This window comes from Dasypus novemcinctus, chromosome 6 (assembly GCF_030445035.2).
Source record: "Dasypus novemcinctus isolate mDasNov1 chromosome 6, mDasNov1.1.hap2, whole genome shotgun sequence".
Lineage (NCBI taxonomy): Eukaryota > Metazoa > Chordata > Mammalia > Cingulata > Dasypodidae > Dasypus > Dasypus novemcinctus.
Window position 1 is genome coordinate 14,008,288 of NC_080678.1, and position 19,570 is coordinate 14,027,857.

General features: G+C 47.6%; 1 long non-coding RNA gene across 1 annotated transcript; it reads right to left on the reverse strand.

Moving 5' to 3' along the window:
• Positions 1-15,530: 15,530 nt before the first annotated feature.
• LOC131278972 (uncharacterized) lies at positions 15,531-18,499 on the reverse strand. The gene is made up of 3 exons (XR_009186319.1): positions 18,273-18,499; positions 17,068-17,199; positions 15,531-16,101 (listed from the first exon to the last, which is right to left on the reverse strand). It is a non-coding gene; the product is annotated as an uncharacterized lncRNA (long non-coding RNA).
• Positions 18,500-19,570: the final 1,071 nt, after the last annotated feature.

Consider the following 19,570-nt stretch of genomic DNA (forward strand, 5'->3'; position numbering starts at 1 on the left):
TAGCAACTCCTACCCATATAATTTGCTTGTGTCTAAATTAAAGCTACCCAGGGTAACTTTAACTTGTATCTCTCACATATTACTTTTCGATGGTATTTTTCTTTAATGAGAATTTCGTCTTTTAAATTGTAGGCAGCATCCTGTATCACTCTGCCTTACTTGGAGCTCACTTTTGCCATTATCTGACTTTGTTTCCTTCATTACTTTCAGGTATTTCTCAAAGAGAGAACATGCTCTCCTGATGGTATATATGTTCCAGGGGAGTGGGGCAAGAGGAATGAAGGAGAAACGAGTATTCCATCTTTAAAAAAACACAGGCTTCTACTCAGCACTGAACCTCGCTGCTCTTGAACGTGTCCATTCTTTTCTACCTCTTCATTCCACACAATGCAGGAGGCATAACTGAGAAAGAACGTGATGGAAAGAAGAACGGAGACCCACTCTGGAAAAAGCACAATAGTCCATCATCTCCTCTCCTTCTTCCTTCAACTCTGCAAGATAAACAAGTCCGTTTTGGTGACTGTAAGCAATGTGGTGAATTAATGTTCCTAAATGCTAGCACTGGGTAAATGAACTCCTTGTTGAGAGAGTTCTGGATGAGCCAGCAGTCAAGTATTATTAAGTCCATTATATATGCCCCTGTTTGCGTTTGCTCTGGGAGTCCGGTTGGGAGAAGAACATTGCCACGAGAAAGCCCAGTAAATATGCCTGCCTTTGTAAAATACGTGGCATTTCAATCTAAAGATTTACGGTGTTTTTCTTGAAGAACTTAAAAATTCACAGTAGCCCTCCCAGGATATTCAACAAGGGTTTCAAAAATCACAATGGCCATTACCCAATGAATTTCTGACCAACTAAAGAGCCACCTGAAATTAAACCAAGATGGACTTGCGAAAAGAGCCATCAGGATCTCTGACCAACACGGTAACTCTCAGACGATGGGAAGGTTTCTAGATGCCCCTTTGCAGGGATTCAGGTGGGAAACCTGTCTATAAGCATTTTCATTACAGCTCCTGATGCATTTCCAGTGTCATCAATTCATGCACATTTCATTAAAGCGGATCCTCTGTGCAAACACAGTTTCATATTCTTTATCTTTTCTCCCCCTTTGTAAACCTTTATCTAAACCTGGGTGCATTTTGTGCTGGCTGCTCTCGTCAGGGTGGCCACTGGGAGACACAGGCAGGAAAGGCACTGCGCACGCCTGGATGGCAGCAAGCTTTCTGTGTGCTGGCTTAATCCTCCAGACTTCAGCCATTTCCCATTAGGTCCTTCACATTATCTTGGGTTAATCCGTCAAACATTTCAGACAGCCAAGCCAATCTCCAGTTGCTGAAGACTTTGCCACAAGCACCATGTCTGTTCATAAGATTTTCATTTGGAAATATGCCAGGGCATCCATGTTTTCTACCACGTATACTCAGATTTAATAGCTTTGGGTTTTATTTAATGTTAACGTCAACTATTTTTTTAAAAAAATAAATAAGTGTACTCAAATTCCTGGCCCGACAGTAAAATGTCCCACTGACAGCTATTTGCAAGGGTAATGTTGTGGGAAGAAAACATCCATCTTAGAAACAGCTTCATTAGCCCCATCTAGCTGACCTCTCCACCTAATGTTGTCAAATGTGACGGGCATCAGATTATTGGGAATACGCAGATCAATAAATATGCAACACCAGCGCCAACAATGCTTCTGGCATTGGAACCATACAAACGCCATCTAACATGGCTCAAAGTTGCTGTCATCTGTCACACCGGCTAGTAAATAGACAAGCTTAAGGGGAAGGCTGTCCGTAATGGTAAAATATATGGGTGAAGATGAATTAGACAGGGAGTGTGCAGTCAGGGTGCTGATGCATGAGGGTTCCAAATGGAAAACGCCAGGCAAATACTCTAGAGCCGCAGCCTGCGTTATTTAGGGAATCAATGCAAATTTTTTGCTGCATGGTCCAAAACTGCTCAGTGTTCCTGCCTCTGTTTTCTTGGTCAGCTGCCAAGGGAGTTTGGTCTGCCTCTGCGATGCTTACAAGTAGCTGGGAGGGGCTCGAACACATTCTATATAATGGGAGAGAGCCAGGCCATCTGTTCCCTAAATTCCCGTGATGTGTCTTTCCATATGACGGCTGCCCAGGACCAAAAGAGTACTCACACTGCCCAACACCTGTCAGTCTCAAGTGCCTAAACCTCTGGGTCCACAAAGAAACCACCTGGCAGAGCTGTCAAAGGAAGCGCCAACCCCAGCCAGTGGTGGTCAGATCACCCAGATAGTCAGACCCTGGGCACTTCCCCATCAGGCCACCCCTCCAAGTCCCCCACACACTGCGAGGCACAGCACCCTAATCCCACCCCAGAGGCTCACCACCGCAGGCCCTTGCTCTCCTCTAGACACTGTTTTCCAGATTCTCTGGAATGGACACCACAGCCTGGCTTACCCTTTTTCGTAAAACTTATCCCCCCTCCAGAAAGTGCTTGAGCCCAGCCAAGTCCACTTGGAAATTAAAAGAACTTCAAGAAAAGCAAATTCTCCAAACAGCAAGCGCTGTTGATGTAAGCACAGCCAGTGGGTTTACTCAGACGGCCTGTGCCACCTCACCCTTAAATGTTGGTGACCGGCGATGACCAATATCCGTCCACCCCTCTCTGTTTTAAGAAATGTCATTCATCTCTATGGAAAAGAGAACAAACAAGCGGCATAAAGGTATTTTTGAAGTACACTGTTATGAGGTGCTTGGCTAGTAATTTGCAGCCCAGGTACACACCATACCTCTTAGCGCGGCTGTTTATCTCTCAGGGAGAACACGGCCGTCCTTACGATAAAGGCTCTGTTGGACCTCTTCATCAATAGCAAACCTTTAAGCACAGCACATCTCATAAATAGGAGTTCCACTAACACAGACTTCAAAAGGATGGAACTTGATAATTCAAAAATAGAGCTATATTAAGTGTTCCAGCAGTCCATCCATAAAAGCCGCGTGTATTCCAAACGCCAGAGTCCTCCGAGCAGCATGACAGGTCTATTAGAATAATAGCAGGGGAAAGCATAATTACAAGTAATCATTGGCTGGAAAGGAGCTAGTTGTTTTTGTAGAGTAAAATGCCGTGCTGAGCCCCGTAGAAAATGCAGCGGAGCGGCGGCGGCGAGGGCAGATAACCATCGGAAATAACCACGGCGCAAACCCTGCACTATTTATTTCTATTTATTAAGAACTCTTTGTATACCTTAATGTTTTCCCAGTGAAATCATCTTAATTTGAGCCCACATTTTCTTTGGACAAAATTGTTATGTAATTGCTGCTTACTGGCAACTATTTTCTATACATTTGTTGGTCAACGGTTAGGGTGCCTGTCTTTTCCAGCCTGGCGCTGGAGCTCACTCTGCCAGGCAGGAGCTCCTGGTTGGCTCCTGGTTGCTTTTCTTTAAGTTCTTTTAATTTCCAGGTGGACTTGGCCATATTGTCTACCCCGTGTGCCAAAGAGGATGGAGAAAGCTGGGGTAGCGTTAGCTTATTGAACCACAGAGCAATGACCCTAGCTGTCCAAAGGACTGGACCGTTCCTCATCAGGGGTAGCAGAGGATGGGCCATCTGTGGGCTGTTTCCTAAGGATCAGACGGAATCAGATGGCCAGAGACCCCATTCGTCTGGTGGCTTTTGTTTATCCTCCGTAATTAGATGGACTCCTTACCCTTACTGAGCACTTTCAAGTTTCCAAACACAGGGAAAGTCCCAGGAGGGAGGGAGGCCAGGGGTCATTAGCTCCATTTTGCAGATGTGGAAATTGAGGCCAGTTGGGCCTTGAGCCCTTCTTCCCACCCTATCAACCTACCTTGAAAAAAATGCTTCTTTGCACGCAGTTCTCCATCTCACTTGCTCTCTGGGAAGAGCCCTGTTCAGATGTAAGATGCACAGGTGATGCCCCCATGCAGGCAGCTCTGGGGTCCGGGCACCATAACACAGACCTGTGCACACACCGGCAGCCCCGTGCCTCAGCCGAGCCGCCAGCAAGATGGTGCTGGGCTCTCCGTGTACAAAGAGACACAATTACTCCGGGTCCCCTGGGTCTGGAAACCCTTCACTTCCCCAGCATGTAGTGATTTATGGGCGTGGTACCAGGGATGGGAGAATGGAAGGGAGAGACAGGCAGAAATCTAGTGTTTAGTCCAGAGATGAGGACAAACATACATTTCCAGGCTCAATCTAATAACAACCCCAGGTGGAGTCGAAGATGAATATGTAGACAATGGGAGCCTGGGAGGTGTTCTAGAAAGACCTCGGGAACTCCAGGGCATCCATGGACTTTTCTGGCTGTCTAGATTTGGGCCAATGTCTTAACCTCATTGAGCCTCAGTGTTCTTCCCCATCTGGAAAGTGGGCGTGCCAGCACTGCCACCCCAAAGAGTTGGCGTAACCATAGGAGGCCGTCCACACGACACACCTGGCACAGCGCGAGGTGCACAGGAAGTGCCATCAGGACCCCGAGGAAGGAGTGATCCGTGGGGCCAGAGGCTCACTTTATTCAAGCCGTGACCGAAGACCCAGTCCAAGCCCGGGATTTCTGTATGCTTGCTTTTAACAGAACCTTAGCAATATTGTGTGAGCTGGGACTTAAAAGCCTTTTGGATTTTAATAGCTTATAAATTTGTAATACATAATCCCTCTCCTGCCCTCCCCCACCAAAAAAAAGAGTCCAAGTTTAAAACTCGTTTGGTTTTGTGATGTTGACACCAGAATATAATCGATGCAGTCAGAATTCCTGTCCTGTGAAATCATTAAGAATTAGGCTGTGTAGGGATTCTCAGGGTCTCCTGAGCTACATCTGCAGCCTCTCCAGCAGGGCAGCGTTCCCATGGCACTCAGCAAGCCCATAGCACACAGCCAACGTGCACGCTCCCAACAGAAGACATCAGGGCCGAGGAGGACAATGCAGACGGTGATGGCAGTGACGTGACCGTGATATGACACAGGGAAGGGCGAGGGCCAGAGTCAGACTGGTTTGGAGCAAAGGATCCCGTTAAGCAGAGAATGTTAATCCCGAGCAGTAGTGTGATGGCGTGAACGCCGCACCTAAGGAGAGGTCATCGGTTTGCTCAGAGACAATTCGCTTTCCTTCGTCTTCAGAATGAGGTTCCAGCTAGACTAGCTCTGGATCCCAAAGCTCCCAAGTCGGTGACTGTGGAGAAGATCACCAGCCCCAGCCTAACCATCTCAGGCATAGCTCGGACTTGGAAAAGAGACAAACAAAAGCTAACCCAAGTAAGCAAGATTCTATAACAACCTTATAAATCTGCCTTCTCTTTTTCCAGATGCGCCCCCATGTCTGCCACTGGCCAGTGTCCTGGGCACCCCTCCTGGGCCCCACTATCAGATTTTTATGATGATTTCTGCAATCGCCTGTTGAAGAAAGCCTCATTACCCAGGGACATGTTGTAATCCCAGCCAATGCTTCCAGAAAAGTTTCAATGTCCATTACATTAGCCAGCCCTAAAATTGAATACAAATCCATTTTAATCAATATGTTGTAATAAATAGATATTAAGGCACCCTGGCACTAATGCACAGGTAGACTAATTAAAGCACCAGCATTTGTAGCACTCACATACCTCAATGTGCTCTACAAAATCCTTATTGAACCACTACTTTAAAAAAAATAATTGCATTTGCAATTAGAAACACTGAAGTTACATTATCGATTTTCTGCTAAAAACCTTTTTAGTAAACAAGCACAAACTACATTCATTAAATGTAAGTGCTTGGAGCTATGGTGTGAAATTCAATTCAGCCATTATCATGAATTACACTGATTATTGCTGTAATTATTTTCTCTTGGATACAACTGCATTTCTGTCCCTTGCTAGCTCTGTTGGACATATAACCATGTTCATTTTATAGCTAATAATACTCAACTGTAGTCCCAGCAATTACTATCACTTATACAAATCATTAAGTTAAGCTACAGGTACCTAGTAAGATTTTTAAAAATTAAGTAAAACATCCATTTTTACCCTTGAGATAACTAATAACATTGGAGAACAAGGAAAATTACAGATGTTAACTGATTTACATTGCAAGCTTTAATCACCTGTACTTGACTCGTCAGGAATTTCTGCTGTCCTAAGCACACAATTTGCAAAGAAATCTACCAACGGACTTTTTTTTTTTTTTAGAAATGCACTGTCAGTGGACTGGATTAGACATGTGCAGCATCCTCAGCGAGGAAAAAGAGCTATGATCCTTTGGTGCGTTTGCAAGAGAATAAATTTTATGCTCGAATCAAACCAAAACCTGTCCTTTGTTTTATGTGTTTGTTTAGGGATCTTAATAAGTATACACAATCTGAATAAGTAAATGTTGGGAAAGAAATTTGCCCTTCATTTTTTCTTCCAGAGGCAGTTGTAGGATGATACAGTTTTTAAAGTAAGTCCTCTGGAGAAAAGGGATATTTTCAAAGGAGACCTCCCTGCCTCCCCGGGAGGGGAGGGTGGGTGCAGCATGGATTGACAGCGTAGCAGGTCCAATTTCACAATATTTCTTCTCGAGGGATGTGGTCTCTGGGGGCTCCTGATGTGGAGCCCTCCTCCCAAAAGGAAACAGGTGGGGAAGAAGGGAGGGAGGGAGGCAGGGCGAGAGCGCGATTTTAAAACCCACACGCGCAGGTGTACACGGAGCCGGGAGCGGGCGGACGTGGTCACAGGAGTTTGCAGGCTGGGCCCTCGGGCCTCCTGGCAGCCACGGCCTCGGGCTCACCTGCTTTCAGGCTGGGACCCCAGGAGGGTTCCCAGCGCAGGGCTGACGTGCGCCTTGCCGAGTGAGCTTCCTGGGCCTCGCTGACGAGCCTCCTCAACGCTACCCCTTCCTGCTTTGCCTTTCCACCCCCTCCCACAGGGCGCAGGGAGACCCTGGGGTGCAATCACCCGAAAGGGAGCTGCCCAGGTAGGCGCCCTTGACCCCTGAGGACAGGGAAGGCCTTCCCAGAACAGGGGAGCCCCCTCCATTCTCTCAGTACGTCGTGTTTCAATAGCACATTCTACATACCTCATCTTATTTTTTTAAAGGTGGGGGAGGAGGGTAAGTAGCCTATAGAATTCCATAAATAAAATTTAACAAATAAGACAGAAAAGGGCAAATGTGGGTGGGTGGGTGGGAAATCCAGAGTTAAGATGTATGCACGTGGATCAGCACCGTGGGTCCTGTAAAATTTTTAAGAGCAGGCCACAATACTGACTCAGAGCTTCCTAGTAGCCAGAGCAAAATGAAAAATGCAGTCTTGTAGACACAAGGTTCACTGTTTCCAAAGGAATAAATATAAAGTATTAAATAAGCAAAATTCTTTTAGTTTGAAAAGAAAAATAAAGTTGGGGCATTGGCATTCAGAAACCAAGAAAGAAAGGCATCTTTTTTAAAAATCAGATCTTCTTTCCTAGATTTCATGTTTTTTCACTTAATATAAACCTCTGAAGAAGCATTGGTTGAAGTGACAGTATTTTTAACTATAAGGAGGATAAAAAGAAAGAAAATAGTACTGTCAGTGCATCTCAAAAGCTGAACAGCTGGAAGATAATGTTTGTTCATTCTGCAGAACTACGTTTAAATGACTCTAAATTAGCTGATTTACACCATCATTTTGGAGTCCTCAGAATTTTTTCGAAAACAGCTAAATGAATTTTCTGTCCATTTTTGTCCATTTAAAATATTAATTGGTATCATGCATTCAGTATGAAGAGGTCTCACTATGCCATTCTAAAACAAATTTCTTTTAAGGATTCTTTTTAAAAAGGTTCTTTCTTGCTCATGCTTCTCCTGCTACCTGGGAAATTACCTTCAACAATAGCATGCCATTTGAAATGATCAAAATCAGAATTCTCGGCCCCTTCCTTGTCTTTCTTTTAAATGAACGAGCATCTTTTTATTATTAAAGTGATTGATAGTTGTGATACATATGACATAATAATGGTACATGCATACGATATGTTCTACCATATCATATCAGAGGAACCAGTTAAGTGGAGAGTACACCCTTGTCTCGCACCCCCAGGGAAGGAAATGTGTTTAAATACTAACAATCTGTCTATATCCGGTTGTCTGTCTGGCTTGGCATGCTTCCTGAGGAATCACATTAAATAATTCAATAGGCTGGCTTGAAAATTCAGAAAAGGGAAAATTAAAATTCCTAGAGATCGTCAAGAATATCTTATTCATAAAGAGCCCTTTCCTCAGGAGCTCGGAAGCATGTAATATAATCTTCAAAGCAGAAACGGTTTGTTGCATTAGTTCTGCTTAGCTGACCGTGAATACTAACTGCAGGAAGAATTAACTGCGCCCCTTACCTGAGGGCAGGAGCGCACAAAAGTGAGCAGAGAAGGCAAACAATGAAGAAGGTAAAAATGAGCATCCACACCCCCAAAGAGACCGTTCAACGCAACAGGATCTACAACAAAACTCTAAACCACAATCAAGTCAGTATCTGCCTCTTGCCCCTGGAGGTTAGAAAAAAGAAGAGAGGCAACCCCAGTGAGATTGGGTTTTTGATGAAAATATCTGTGGTTTTGCTTTCATTTCTCATATTCAAATTCTCCTCTTTTACCCTGTTTTTACTGTCCCACTTGTTGTAATTCCTCCACAGCATCAGGAACTTGCTTCCTGCCAGTGGAGGGTCCCATTTGGCATGGTGTCTACATACAAGGGGTAAAACGTGGTTGGTAGAAAGAGCACTTTGGGGTAAGATGGGCTGGGGATGGATTTTGGCTCTGCAGTGATCTTAAGCAAGTCGTTAAACTTTGTAGGGCCTCGGTGTCCTCATCTGTAAAATGGGGGCAATTTTGCCCAGATCACAGAGTTCTGAAGATAATATGAGAAAATACCTGTAAAGAGTCTGGGACCTACTAAATCCTAAACAAATGCTACCCTCTAAATATTTCCTATTGATGCAAAAACTGCAGGAAATTCTTTCTACGTACTCAGTATGCCCGCCCCTTCCAGGACACAAAGGTAAGCATGGAGCATTGGCTCAAAGGAAGCAAGTGTGTCAGAAATAGACTTGGAGAAAAACTGGTCTATCCATCAGCTGGCCCCTTTATGGAGGAAGAAGCTGGAGCCAGAGATTTCCTTACAGGCATCTGGCCCAGGACGCATGGAGCAGTTGCCTACCCAGCCTGGAGAGCTGTGTGCCCCTCTGGCATTTGGGGGCCCAGCAACCTCTGGTTTCAAGCCAGCTCTGGAGACTTCAGGGGCTCAGGGTGCACAGGGCAGAGGCCGAAGGCTGGCCGCGTGGCTTTTCCATCCCCAGTGGGTGAGCGGCGAGGGTGTGGCTGGGCCAGGAGCTTTCTGCCTGAAACTTTACAGGGGAGGTCGGGGTGGGGGGCCAAGATGGGAGCAGTGGGGCCTTAGAGGAGACAGGCCTCAAGGAAAAGGGAGTCTCCACCCCCCATCTGCCTCTCCCCTACCTCCAGCCCCTGACTTTCAGGAGAGAACACAGGGTGTACAAGCTCCTCGACGATGGCACCTGGTGATGCTGCCCTGTTTCTGGAAATGGGTTTCTCTACTTCAAATGAGGCACAGATAAAAGGCCCAGGGTCCATCTGGTGACATCTGACCCCGTCATCTTCCTGCTCTGAGACTTTCAATGGCTCCCCACTGCCATCGGGTTAATCCAAGCTCTTTGGCCTGGCGTTCAAGGCTCTCCACAGTCTGGGCCCCCAACCCCTCCAGCCTTCTGGCCTACAGTCCCCACACTCATCTGGGGTGACAGCCACGTGGCATTTCTTCTATTTTCAGAACAAGCCCAGCTGCTCCGTGCCTCCTCCGAGGCTCCGCTCACGCCACGTCCTCCCCTGGGTAGCCTCTCCAGCCCAGGAGCTGGTTCCCGGGGGGGGGGGGGGAGCTCCACACCACCGAATCTGGAGAAGATCCCCAACGAGAAGCAGAAATCAGAAATATGACTCAAGGGATTCCTTACAGAAGTTGGGGCAGCAGACCAGTGACAATGGGTCCGTTACGCCCTGTAGGGCTGAAGAGGCAGGGGGAGAAGCAGCGTCCCATGAAGGAGGGCTGCCCAGTGGGAGCTGTGGTCACAGGGGGCACAGCCACGGCCAGAGAGAGGTGACACTGAAGCAGGAAGGAAGCAGAGGGGAGCTACCCCAAACTTTCCTCCCTCCCTCTGGTCTCCTGCTGGTGCCTCAATTGGCCATATTCAAATGGAAGCCCGAAGGCAGAGAGCCCCAAACATGCAGGCCGGTATCAGTCAGAACAGGGCAGAGAAGGACCAGAATAAATGGCGGGGGTGGAGGGAGGGTAGGGGAGAGACCCCTACCTCCAAATGGCCCCAAGCCTTTCCAGGAAAGGGGTCTGCAGACCTGAGGACCACGCGAAGCCTCCTGGAGACAGAGAAAAGGCAGAGGATGGAAGCTGTGATTCAAGTGTCCCAGCCCCCATTCCTTCTGCAGGCCAGGGGGGGCTTCCTGGTCTGGGGTGACCCAGGAGGCGGACGGGAAGCCAGCCCGGGGCCCAGGAAAAGGCTTGCAAATCTTCTGGCTACTTTAGCTGGCACACGTGTGAGGGCGCACGGAGGTGGTCTCTCCTTCCCAGAGCCGTCCAGTGAGTGAATTCCCAAGTGGCTGTCCCCCAAACCAAATCAGCTCCAGGCGAGGCTGGGTCCCCACGAGGCACACGTAATATAATATCTGCAGACAAAACAAGGAAGGGGATCGTGGCTGCCCCAGACAGGCCCTGGGAAGTCGTAGCCCCTGCCAGGGGTTCCCTTTGAAGAGGGGACCAGCCCTCCGCCCCTCAGAGGGCCCAGGCGGGCCCAGCATTGACTTTCTTTTTTTTTTTTTTTTTTTTTTTTTTTTTTTTAATTTTTTTTTTTTTATTGACTTTGTAATAATATTACATTAAAAATATATATGTGAGGTCCCATTCAACCCCACCCCCCCACCCCCCCTCTCCCCCCCCCCAACAACACTCGTTCCCATCATCATGACACATCCATTGGATTTGGTAAGTACATCTTTGGGCACCTCTGCACCTCATATACATTGGTTCACATCATGGCCCATACTCTCCTCTATTCCATCATGTAGGCCCTGTGAGGATTTACAATGTCCGGTGATTACCTCTGAAGCACCATCCAGGGCAGCTCCATGTCCCGAAGATGCCTCCACCTCTCCCTCGTAATCACGCCGCCTTGTGCTGGTACCAGGCTTTACAGTTTCTAAAGTGTGATCACATAGTGACCCCACTCAACATGAAGCGAATGGTGTAACGACTTACCAGGAGCCTTGTCTTCCAGTTCCCTCCAACGCTTCCTTCTCTGGAAAGCCCCTCATCCGCCAGTCTCGGGCAGCCATACTTGTACCACGGGAGCCCGGCCCCAGCCAGAGCTGACCGTCAACAGGAGCCGCTGACCAGGCTCAGCCAGCCAGATTCCTTCTCCCCAGGATGTAGGCCTGAGGCTGCCAGAGAGAGCCTCTGGGAGGAAGAGCTGGGGGGCAGCCGCGTGCTTCCTCGTTCACAGAAAGCGGGAAAAAACCAGTGACGTGTTGGAATCAGCTCCTGCCAGCTCTCAAGGGCTGGCGGGATTTTGCAAGTTGACTGTTAACGCAGGCATTATTGAAAATTAAATTTTATAAGCGTACAATTAAATACGTTATATTAAATGCAATGGTAATAAATATTCAAAAATGCAGCACTTCATAATTAGTTTGCTATATTTTATTATTATCTAGGCTCTTGAGATGCTTTATGGAGGAAATATTACGTAAGGGGCATAATATTTCCGCACATCACTTCCCAAGTCTGCTTTTGTGTTGGTAGCTTGAAATCAGTCACTGGGGAAGTTTTGACACTGTGGAATCAGCCAACACTCCAGATCAGGGCCTTTTCCCCCCAGAGAGCTGACTGTTAGCCATTTACCAGAACGTCGCTGGAGAAAACTTTCAGAAAGAGGAAGGAAATGTGGAGGCGAAGTGGAGAGAGTGGGATACTTTGCCTGTTCCCTGGCCATTCCCTTGCAGAGGTTCGCCAGCGCTTCTGCTCTTAGCTTCCAAAAAAATGCACCTGCACCCCAACCATGACGTCCTCTGTTAGGCTTAAACAAGCCCCTGTTGGTTTCTGCACCCCGGACTTAACCAATGCATGGGACACAAAGCCAATGAGAACATCACACTCTAGCTTTTGGGGTCATTTCAATCTGTTCTTATCTGAACCTAATAATAAAGCCCTAATCACTAGCTGGCCATTGTTGTGGTTTTCTTTTTAATCTCTGTATAATACACCACGTATCCTGGAGATATTCCTGCTATTTCTTCCTCATCACCAAGAACAATCGAGCTTGGCTGAGTCTCCTTGGCCGGATCCCACAGTCCCCTCTCTGATTTGGTGCTGCTCAGACTTACGTTTCTGTTACTCCAAGCTCTGCGATAATTACTGTGACACCACACCAATGATCCAATTAGGCCTTAAATGTTTACTTAAGAGAAAGCTCTGCTCATCAATGAGAGATTGGGCGACTGGTAGGAAACCAAAGCGTCTTGTGTGGTCAGTGATCCACAAGCTTGCATTTCACATAGCAGGCAATTAGGTTTTCCTGGAAGATGAAAATGCTTTCAAACTTCCATTTTTCCCTGCAATAAAAGCCCAAACAAAACTCCAACTGCTTGCTTGTTTCCCCCTCTTCTCTCTCCCTCCCCCACCAACTTCCTCCATACCCCTTGTGCTAAGTTTCTGTTTCCTTTTAAAAATGGTTTCCTGTGTAAGGCAGTCTGCAGCCTCTTCAAATTGTTGGTTTTAAGGCTATTGAGATGGCAGATGCTTCCTAAATGGAAAAGAAATGGTAATGGCGGAAGCCCCATTCAGAATGGTTCTCCATCGGGGGCAGCAGGTGGGCTGTCTCAGTGTCCGCCCAGAAAGGTAAACGTGAATGCAAATAGCACAGGAAGTACATGTGGTGGTTTAAACATTTGTCACCAGCTCTCACACATACCATAAGCTATTACCATTAGTGAATGCCAAGCTAGGAGTCAAGGTCATTGCTGAGATGTGCGTCTCAGCAGCTGACAGATTCAAGGATCTCACCAAAATCCCCAATATATGCAAATTTCCATTTGCACACATGCCTGAATTAGGATTTGGGAAACAAGCCGTTAACCTGCCGTCTCATCTATTCAGTTATCTGAAAACAAGTCAGCCGACATGGAAATGGCATGAAAATATCTGGGTTTATAGATGACAATTCACTTCTCAAGTGTCATGAGGGTGACCACAAAGATGCCTAATCTGAAGCGCATTTTTCCCTAAGTCAAATTCTTCCTCAGATATGATTTTTATCCAGCTACAGTTTAGTGTAAAGGGTTTTTCTTTACGACCCGGTAGGCAATCCACAGCCCGCGGGCCAAATCTGGCTCGCCGCCTCTTTTAGTGTGACCAATGTGTTCAGAATGGTTTTCACATTTTTAAAAAACCCAAAGGATACGTTTTTGACATATGGAGACTATATGAAATTCCCATTCCAGTGCCCATAAATAAAGTTTATTGACACCCGGTCACGCCCGTTCCCACGTGTGTTGCCTATGGCTACTCTCTCCCTACAGCAGCAGAGTTGAGTTGTTGTGACGCAGACTCTAGGCCCTCTCTGGTCCTTTACAGAAAAGCTGGCAGACCCCTGCTTTAGCAGACGGAGACTGTACGCAGCCTGCAGGCCCACAACTCCTCTCTGGCTTTACCCAGTTTCTCAGCATTTCTTTCCTTTCTTAGGCCAGAAATGTTTCTGGATAGCACAAGTCAAGAGTCTTGGCAGGGTACACACTACTGCTCTGTACTCTCGTCTTTCCCTCGGTCCCTCCTTCCATCCCAAGGATCACCTGCACTTGCTTCTTCAGTCTTGAGCTGGAACTTTCATGTCCTTAACCCTGCCCACCCCAATCTCTGTCCTCTGCTTTCCAGGACTTCCCCCGGGGCTTCTCATGAGCCGGAAGGACATCACTTCAGAACACATTCGTCATGGTTTGCTTGAAAGACTCCAAGAGTAGTCCTATGGGAATTTGTACCACAGAAGACTCTTAAAAATGTGTGCTTTTATTATATTCAACTAGATGGTAACATGAATTTATCAATAAGATAGTGACAAAAATAAAGCTTTGGAATGGGATAAACTTCTAAATAGCTGCCTCATTCTGGACCCAGATACCTGCAATAGTTGTGTGTATGGGAGGGGGACATATATATATTATATATGTAATATTTATAGATAATATATTATGTATATTTCTAATAATATTAATACCTAGAAAGGTGGCTTTTTTTAAATTCCAGGCTTTCTGAAGACAAGAGGATTTGTTAAGAATGACAGGTCCTACATTTGGAATGAGAACTCCAGAGCCTAATTATACATGATGACTGTAAGTGGCAGGTGGAAGGCTTCTGTCACTGATGACGTCGACATCCTCCTTATGACAGACGTGGTGAAACCCCTGAGCCAGCCAAACTCTACCAAATGACCTCTGTTCTGACGCAGGCAAGTCAGGACTGTGCTCATACCTCCCTGGAGTGTGGAAACGGCATGTGATGGGTGCATGTCCACCCACCAATGGGCAGAAAAGTCTCGGGCTGTGTTGTGTGTGCTCTCCTGCAAGTACTGAACCATGATTTAAGGTGCAATATAAGTATATATCACATAATTTAAATTTTTAAAAATAAATGCCTTTTTAAAATATTATATGGAATGGAGCATATAGAACCCAGTTGGGTAGGTTTTAATCTCTCTGGCTGTTCTACCTTCTGTTCCTTCCTGCTGTGGGGACAGGATACACTCTACCCCATGCTTCTCCTCGTGCCTGATGTCCTCTCGCCTGGGTCCACGCTGGGAATGGCTCTCCCATTAGAGAGATAAATAGCCCAGCCATATTTCCTTGGTAACTCTGCTAAATCTGCTCTCTGGCTCCAGCTGCTCAGGATGTGGCTCTTTAACCAGTCACAGCCACTGTCATTTGAGCTACATTTGCATATCACTTCACATGTGGTAAGTGCTGTGGAAGCATTTTCCTCTGTCCTCTCAAAGGCTTTTCTTTCTGAAGTCTCAAGGCTCCCTTAGTTCTGTTGTTTGAATTGTTGTTGGTTTGCTAAGCACACGCTTTCTCAGGTGTGGCCCCAGGAGCGCAGTCAGCCTCCAGGAGCACCCCCCATTGGCTCGTGCTTTTCCTGTTCCCGGGTCCTGTGCAGTTCGTGCTCACGTTGAATGGGGCTGACCTGTGGGACCAAAAGGCTGCCGAGAAATGATGGTGCGTGACTTCCAGGCCTGGGAATATGAAAGAAAACGTGTAGTACCACTCACTTCAGGAGGAGCCAGCTGCCAAGTCACAAGGTCACTCAAGTAGCTCTCTGGAGAGGCGTCGATGGTGGGGAGCTGGCCAGTCGTGGGTGGGCCACCTTTGAAGCCCAGCCTTCAGATGAGAGCAATCCACATCTTGCCTGGAACCTCATTAGAGATCCCAAGCCAGAATCGCCTACCCAAACAGCTTCCAAACTCCTGACCCATAGAAACCGTGAGAGATAATAATGTTCACTCTTGTTCTAAACTGCTATGTTTGGGGTAATTTGTTATGCAGCAGTAGATAACTGATACATTGGGAGACTATTCGGTTGGCGGTTTTATGGCCAAACTGAGGCAAATATGGCATTGTAGAGAGATTCATGATTTAGGAAAGAAAAGTCATGCTTAGCAAGGCCTGTTTCTGTAAATAAAACAAAGGTTTATTTCAGACTATCCCACATCAAGTCAGTCTAAACCCTGGGGCAGTGAGCACTAGTCTCTCCACTGGTTTTCAAGTCTATGGTGCAGGGGACTAGGGACTGACTCATACCCTCCCTCTAAGCCCCTGGACCCAGGCCCTGGGACCCCAGGCCCTAGATGTGGCCACACTGTAGAGAGATTGCCTGAGGCCCAGGACCTGAGCCCAAAGTCATCAAGAGTCAAGGGGGGTCCAGACCTGCACCGACCTGAGAAACTTCTCCCAGAGAGCACCCTGATGACTCAGTTGGGACAGCTTTGTCATGGAAAGAAGGACTATTCCCAGGGGCTGTCTTCAATCAGTTTCCTCTGTTGGCTCATCTGTGAAAAGGAGAAGGTAATTAACCTATGGATCTGCAGGGAGAATCTACTGATACAGTGAAATCTTAAAGTAGAATGTATAGCTCTCCTAGACAGAAAACGACCAGGCCAGGATAGCTTTCTTCTTTGTGGCTTCTGTCCATTCCACACACCAAAACTTGAGTCCCCACTATGGGGTAAGAATTCTAGGCAATGTGCCTCACTCTTCATACAAAGACCCTATAGAGTCAGGGTTCAAGATTATTTTCCAGTTTATTCTGCTCCAGGAATAGTTGACATCCTTTAGCCAGGTGTGGCTTGGAGAATGTTCTAGACTGAGGTCTCTTCTGATGCTTCTTCTGGATGCCCAGTAGCTGTGAGATCACTCACCTGCCCCTTCCTTCCAAACACATGCTCGTGGATTGAACATGCACCGTGCTCTCTGCTCATCCTCAGGCACTCCTGTGGAGCTCACTGACTTCCGCTGCCCACCTCCACCTCCCAAACCAAACTGTTGCTCCCGAGGGTGGCACAGCCCCGTGGGTGGGCAGCCCTGAGTGAGGCGGCCCTGGCGCTGCCCGGTGGTGGACTGGCAGCCTGCAGGAGAGCCAGTGCCCCATCATCCCTGGCCGCTGAGGACCAGAGGTGGAGTAAATACTTCTGAAGCGCCCATGATTTCTTGGGAGAATGGTAGTTTTATAGTCACATTTTAGTCTTTATAAAAAGATTTAAGCCAAATATGAATGAGGAGACCCAGCCAAACCTCTCTTGACAACAGAACCTCTGTACAACCTGGGACTGCGGAGACTTTCTCTCCAACAGTTCAGACTGGATCCCTGGGCCCGGGTCTCGTAGTGAGGTCCCTGCCCTCCGCCCCACCCACGCACCTTTCCCCCCCCTCCCCTCACCTCCACCTGGTACCATTCCCCTTCAGCTCCCGGCGGAGAACGCTTGCTGTCGCTTCTGAGTGCAAAGTCACCAACCTACCTCGTGTAGCTTAAATGCACTATCGTTGCTGGGGCATAAATTGGTATTAACTTCAGGCAGGGAAAATTGACATCAATCCAAATTTGAAATGCCACATCATCCGACCCAGGAATTTCACTTCCAGAACTTTATCTTAGAAAAAAAGAAATCATACCCGAATGCACAAAGAATAAAGCATTTACTGTAACAGTGAAAGACACTGGAAGCAACCCAAAATATCTACTGACAGAAAAGTAGGTAAACTACTGCGCAGCCACACAGTGAATTTCCATAGTCACTATACGAGGTATGTGTAGGATGCTTAAATTTTTAACTAAACACATTCTAAAATACTATATGCAAACATGCACAAATATGTGTGAACATAATTATATGAACATAATTATATGAACATAATTATACAGGCATAGAAGAAAGTCTCTAAGAATTCTTACCAAATTATGCAGTTGGCTATTACTGAGGAGTGGGAAAGTAGAGGGAGGTGGGAGTTCACTTTTTACATTATTCATTGCTGTATTGTTTCATTTTTTACAATGAGCACACACTATTTTGAGAACAGAAAATTATTACAAATATTTAAAAGCACGATTGTTCTGGCTAAGCAGTGCCGCCCATCTGACAACCCAGGAAAGAGGAAATGGCCCAAGCCGCATGGACAGAGGAGCAGGATCCAGGGCAGGAAGGGTGACGGGCCTGGACAGGTGGCAGTTCTGAGAGCCTGGGGCCTCAGGCACACGCTTTAGGTGGAGCATTTAAGTATTCGCTGGACTCAAATCCCAGCCCCAACTCTACTTTCTGTGCAGCTTTGGAAAAATGGCTTAACCTCCCCGATCCTCAGACTCCCTGAGTTGAAATGCAGCTGGTCATGGTATCCCCCCAACAGGTGTCTTTAAGATTAAAATGAGCCAGCCAATGCAGCCACTGGAACGGTGCCTGGCACACAGCAAGCACGTAAAAAGCACTAGCTGTTGTCCTGGTGGTGTTAGCACGAACACGGCAGCCCGAGACGGGGGCGGCAGCCACGAGCCGCATGACGGGGCTATTGCCAAGCCTGGCCCTGGCACTGGGTGAGAGACAGTCAAGCAAGACCACGTCCATCTCAGTCCCCACAGCTTGGAACAGAAATCCCCAGGAAGTGCTGATGGCTCCTGAACTGGAAGGGACTGGTCTCCACCAACCACCAGCGAGGAAGGGGTCTGACCTACCTGTGCCCAGGCAGAAACGCAGAGTGTGTGCCCACCCCGGTGCAGAGATCAACAAACCTGAGAACAATTAGGCAGGAGCAATGGATGCAAATACCCACTTGTCCGCTTTGTTGTCGTGAGCCTTCTATTTCTAGTGTGCCACCATCGTGGCCTCTGATACTCTGAAGGGCATTTATTTCTGGGCATAGAAATAAAACCACACCCTTAGCAAGCACAAGCTGCATGAGAGACCCAGGGCCAAGCGCACATGGTAGCTCGTGTCACTCTCATAGCTGCTCTGTGAGCTAAGAGCTGTCATCATTCCTGTTTTGCAGGGGAAGATATCAAGACACAAAGAGGTTAAGTCACTTGCCTGACTGAGGTCACACGGTTAGTAAGTGGCCGAGCCAGGATTTAAGCTTAGCTCTGACTCCAGAGCCTGTGGTCTCGACCATTATACTCAAACATCATGCGGCCATGGCCGGACGAAAACCTTGGGAGGTGGCACATGTCCTGGACATCTCAGGATAATCAGGGCCTGGCACAACAGTGGTCCTCAATAAATATCCGCTGATGCAACAGGCCAGGCTATTCTCACCTTCAGCTGAAAACAGAGTCAGCTTTCCCAGCTCCTTGCCCACCTGCTGCCCACGGCACCAGCAGGCTCATGCGCGCAAGCTGGCCTCCGGGCTCCCAGGCTGCCCTCCTCCCTTCTGATGTTTCTGCACGTGTCTCTGAAATCACCAACCTGGCCAGCCCACGCTGCTGGGAGACCACAGCCTTACCTGTCACCAGTATGTCTCGGTGAAAGTCCTTCTTTGCTGTAAGTACCCAGGGTCCTCCAGGGAGTGTCCCAAATCCACCTCGCGTTCCCCAGGGCTCAGCTTCGTACCTGAATCTCTGATTTAGCTGACAGATGCCTAATCTCTCAGGAGGTGCACATGGCCAGGCAAACCCCAAGCATCTGGTCAAAGGACCGAGGGCATACGTGATTCCACTTGAAGTCAGGGCGCCTCAGGCTCACAAGCTGGCCCTGGAGCCCCCTCCCCGGCCTGGCCTGCGTCGTCATGACAACAATGCAGAAACATGGGGCTTTCATGGGCCTCACCTCCTGCATCCGTGGAAAGAAGCCTACAAGAACCTCCTCTTCCCACACACCCAGACTGGCCACGCTTCCACACTCCGTGTGCAGTCTCTCCTCCACGCCCCTGGTCCTGATGATCACCTACTTAGGAGGCACTTTTTTTTTTAGCATTTCCTACTCAGATCCCAGGTCAAAGGCCACCTCCTCTGAGGAGCCCTCCTTGATTCCCAGAAAC